We start from the raw sequence: 5242 nt of genomic DNA, 5'->3' as shown, positions 1-5242 counted from the left end.
CCCATGTTGCATCTCCTCTCCCTCATATCAGGGAGATCATATGATAGTTGTCTTTCTCCGATTGACTTATTTCGCTAAGCATGATACCCTCTAGTTCCATCCACGTCGTTGCAAATGGCAAGATTTCATTTCTTTTGATGGCTGCATAGTATTCCATTGTGTATATATACCACATCTTCTTTATCCATTCGTCTGTTGATGGACATCTAGGTTCTTTCCATAGTTTGGCTATTGTAGACATTGCTGCTATAAACATTCGGGTGCACGTGCCCCTTCGGATCACTACGTTTGTATCTTTAGGGTAAATACCCAGCAGTGCAATTGCTGGGTCATAGGGGAGTTCTATTTTCAACATTTTGAGGAACCTCCATGCTGTTTTCCAGAGTGGTTGCACCAGCTTGCATTCCCACCAACAGTGTAGGAGGGTTTATAAACATAATTTCTAATAGGAAATTAAAATCAATGAATGGTGTTTCCATTTTAGGAAAAAAAAAGTCTCAAAGGAAGTATAAACTCTTCACTGTTGAATACCCTAGAATCTTGCAATGTAGACAGAGTACTCAATGTCTCAAATTATACTGTACTAGGTCTAGAATCTTGTGTGGGACCCTGGTGTCAAAGAAAGTTGGGGAAGCTGTTTCAGGGAAACCCGGACAGGTGGATGTACTGACAGTTGGTACCAAGCTGTGACTTTCCATATCCCAGTTTGGAGAGAATCTTTGCTGGAGTCTTTTTGGGGTCTTCAGCAGAAAATAAACAAAGGTTCTGCCTGTAGGACCATGAGTCTCCCAGCTTGCAGAGCTTCCTGGGTCCCACCTCCATCTGGAGTGGAAAGGGTATCTAGGACCAAAAGGCAACTAGCCAAAGATTCTGGTCAACGGAACCTGCACACATATTATTAGGTAGAGCCTCCCTGGGGAACAAGAAGTCTTACTTCCTAACAAAAGTCATTTTGCTCAAGGAGCTAGGAGAGAAGGAAAACACTTGCTGTGGTTCTACCCTCCTGAATCACTCCTCATACAAGGGCTCGCTTCCCTGTGAGCACATGCCGCAGAGCCCCCTGCACATCAGGGTTCCAGAGGCTGTAAATGAGTGGGTTCAGCATGGGGCTAATGACGGTGTTGAAGATGCCGATCCCTTTGTCCTTGTCTGAGGCCTCCACGGAGCCCAGCCTCATGTAGCTGAAGACACCTGTCTCATAGAATATGCCCACCACAGTGAGGTAGGAGCCACATGTAGAGAAAGCTTTCTTTCTGCCCTCAACAGAGCGGATTCGTAGGACTGCAGCTGCCACATGGGCGTAGGAGGTGATGATGAGAATCACAGGTGCACCTGCCATGAGGATGCCCAGACCGAAGAGCAGCAGCTCGTTGAACTGAGTGCTGGAGCAGGAGAGCTGAAAGAGCTGTGGGAGGTCACAATAGAAGTGATTGATCACATTGGGACCACAGAAGTTGAGTGTGGCTATGGCTACTGTGTGGGTCAGTGCATTGGTGAAAGCTAAAGCCCAGGACACAGCTACCAATATCCTCTGGACTGTCTGGCTCATTCGGGTGCTGTAGGTAAGGGGCTGGCAGATGGCCAGGAATCGGTCATAGGCCATGGCTGTCAGTAAGAAGCAGTCCACGCCAGCCAACTGATGAAAGAAGAAAAGCTGTGTGAGGCAGGCTCCATAGGGAATTGTACGCTTGTTGGACAGGAGACGAGCCAACATTGAGGGAACAGTGACGGTGATGCACCCAACATCCAGCACTGATAGATTGCCTAGGAAGAAGTACATGGGGTGTGGAGTTTAGGCTCTATGAAGATGGCAGCCAGGATGCAGAGGTTGCCTCCGACTGTGACCAGGTAGGCAAAGAAGAAGACTACAAAGACAACTGGTTGTAGCACTTGTGTCTCCACCAAGCCCAGCAGGATAAACTCAGTAACAGCTGTTCCATTGGTCCTGGATTCTAGGTCCATGGGTCTCTGAAAGAGATCAGTGTTCTCAACTTAGTTATTCAAGAAAAATATATCAACTCCCTCTCAAATGCCTAGCCCCAGGTAAATTCCCAAGTGTCTCTAGTGAGTATTTTCCCACTCCTTAGGCCATACCTAACTCATTATCTCTCTGTCTTCACCTCAATGTCCTCACCCAAGTTCCAGGTGAGTTACACTACTACTACCTTGGTACTACCCCTTCTTGTGAAGGATATATAAATTCTGTATTCCAGTGTTCCCTAGAATCAAGGAATGAGGTCCTCCCACCAACAACCTGTATGAAGAGATTTGGAGAAATATGATGCTAAAAGTAAAAGCGAACAGTTAGTAAATAGAAACAACAGAAGAATGTATCATAAGTCCTTGTAAGTATATTGCAAAGGAATAAATATATGGCAAATAAGTAAGAAAAATATCAACATAAACACAATTAAGAAGTGAAAGGCAGCAGGTCAAAAATAAATCAAATAACTTTGGTATCTATCTGCTCCTAAGTCTGAACAATTGATTCAAGAACAGTCCCCAAACCAAATAAACCAACCACAACTGAAAAAAAACAAAAGGGAGCAGGGGATAGTCAATAATGTACTTCCTGGTGTAGGCTCTAGGCTCATATAATTCGTGTACAAATTATTTTAAACTGTCAGTGTAAATATAGCTTTCATGTAATATAAACTTTCCTTAACTTAGGAAAAAAATTGTGATTTTTGCCTTCCAATTGATTTAAAAAAATTTAAACTTATTTTAATTTTTTATTTTATATTATTAAATAATATTATTAATATTATATTTAATTTTTATTTTTTATTATTTTTGAAAGCAAGAGAGAGAACACACTATCCTTCACAGAGGAAGAGGGAGAGAGAGGGGCAGTGGGAGAGGAAAAGAAAGAAACCTAAATGTAGCATGGAGCCTGATGCAGGGCTCAATCCCTGGGATGGTGACCTGAGCCAAAATCAAGAGTCAGATGCTTAACCAACTGAGCCATCCAGGTACCCCTCCAATTCACTTTGCAAAAGAAGGAATTATTCTACACTACCCCCATTTGATAATATGTGTGCAAAAATCCTAAGTACAAAAAAAAAAGAAGTCCATTATCTTTTTTAAAAACTAAAATGTAATGTATTATTTGTTTCAAGGGTAAAGGTCTGTGATTCATCAGTCTTACACAATTCACAGTGCTCACCATAGCACATACCCTCCCCAATGTCCATCACCCACCCACCCATCCCTCCCACCCCCCTCCATTCCAGCAACCCTCAGTTTGTTTCCAGGGATGTCCTCTATCACCACTGATGTTCAGCATAGTACTAGAAGTCCTAGCCTCAGCAATCAGACAACAAAAAGAGATAAAAGGCAACCAAATTGACAAAGAATTCAAACTCTCACTCTTTGCAGATGATATGATACTTTATGTGGAAAATCCAAAAGACTTCACCCCAAAACTGCTGGAACTTATACAGGAATTCAGTAAAAGTGTCAGTATATAAAATCAATGCACAGAAATCAGTTGCATTTCTTTACACCAACAACAAGACAGAAGAAAGAGAAATGAAGGAGTCAATCCCATTTACGATCGCACCCAAAACCATAAGATACCTAGGAATAAACCTAAGCAAAGAGAAAAAGAATCTGTACTCAGAAAACTATAGAATACACATGAAAGAAACTGAGGAAGACACAAAGAAATGGAAGAATATTCCATGCTCTTGGATTGGAAAAAAAATATTGTGAAAATCTCTGTGCTACCTAGAACAATCTGGACATTGAATGCAATCCCTATTAAAATACCATCAACTTTTTTCAAAGAAATGGAACAAATAATCCTAAAATTTGTATGGAACCAGAAAAGACCCCAAATAGTGAGAGGAATGTTGAAAAAGAAAACCAAAGGTGGTGGCATCACAATTCCAGACTTCGAGCTCTATTAAAAGCTATAATCATCAAGACAGTATGGTACGGGCACAAAAACAGACACATAGATCAATGGAACAGAATAGAGACTCCAGAAATGGACCCTCAACTCTATGGTTAACTAATCTTAGACGAAGAAAGAAAGAGAGTCCAATGGAAAAAAGACAGTGTCTTCAATAACGGTGTTGGGAAAATTGGACTGCCACATGCAGAAGAATGAAACTGGACCATTTCCTTACACCACACACAAAAATAGACTCAAAATGGATGAAAGACCTAAATGTGAAACAGGAATCCGTCAAAATCCTTGAGAAGAACACAGCAACCTCTTCGACATCAGCCACACCATCTTCTTCCTGGAAACATCGCCAAAGACAAGGGAAGCAGGGCAAAAATGAACTATTGGGACTTTACCAAGATCAAAAGCTTTTACACAGCAAAGAAATCAGTCAACAAAACTAAAAGGCAACAGGCAGAATGGGAGAAGATATTTGCAAGTGACATAGCAGTATCCAAATCTAGTATCCAAAATCTATAAAGAACTTATCAAACTCAACACCCAAAGAACAAATAATACAATCAAGAAATGGGCAGAAGACATGAACAGAGGTTTCTTCAAAGAAGACATGCAAATGGCCAAAAGACACATGAAAAAGTGCTCAACATCACTCACCATCAGGGAAATACACATCAAAACCACAATAAGATACCACCTAACACCAGTGAGAATGGCTAAAATTAACAAGTCAGGAAACAACAGGTGTTGGTGAGGATGTAGAGGGTCCTGCAGGTGTAACAACAGGTGTTGGTGAGGCTCCTACACTGTTGGGAATGCAAGTTGGTGCAGCCACTCTGGAAAACAGTATGGAGGTTCCTCAAAAAGTTGAAAATAGAGCTACCCTATGACCCAACTATTACACAACTGGGTATTTATTTACCCCAAAGAGACAAATGTCATGATCCGAAGGGGCACATGCACCCCAATGTTTATGGCAGCAATGTCCATGATAGCCAAACTATGGAAAGAGCCCAGATGTCCATCAATAGATGAATGGATAAAGAAGATGTGGTATATATACACAATGTAATATTATGCAGCCATCAAAAAGAATGAAATCTTGCCATTTGCAATGGCATGGATAGAACTAGAGGGAATTATGTTCAGTGAAATAAGTCAATAAGGGAAAGACAATTATCTTATGATCTCACTATATGTAGAATTTGAGAAATAAGGCAGAGGATCATAGGGGAAGAGAGGAAAAAATGAAACAAGATGAAATCCATTATCTAATCGGTTTTATATAGGAGAGGATGATTTAACATTAGTAAATCTATTAATATACTTAGT

At 40.9% G+C, this 5242-nt stretch overlaps 1 pseudogene across 1 annotated transcript; it reads right to left on the bottom strand.

Moving 5' to 3' along the window:
* Nucleotides 1–1015: 1015 nt before the first annotated feature.
* LOC111151647 lies at nt 1016–1971 on the bottom strand (annotated as a pseudogene). Its single transcript, XR_002640865.1, has one exon. The product of XR_002640865.1 is annotated as an olfactory receptor 3A2-like (transcript).
* Between the last annotated feature and the right edge of the window lie 3271 nt (nt 1972–5242).

The sequence above is a fragment of the Enhydra lutris genome, unplaced genomic scaffold, assembly GCF_002288905.1.
Source record: "Enhydra lutris kenyoni isolate GAN:26980312 unplaced genomic scaffold, ASM228890v2 scaffoldscaffold26, whole genome shotgun sequence".
Classification (NCBI taxonomy): domain Eukaryota; kingdom Metazoa; phylum Chordata; class Mammalia; order Carnivora; family Mustelidae; genus Enhydra; species Enhydra lutris.
The sequence above is the reverse complement of the archived record's forward strand: the minus strand, read 5'-3'. Positions and strand labels throughout refer to the sequence as shown.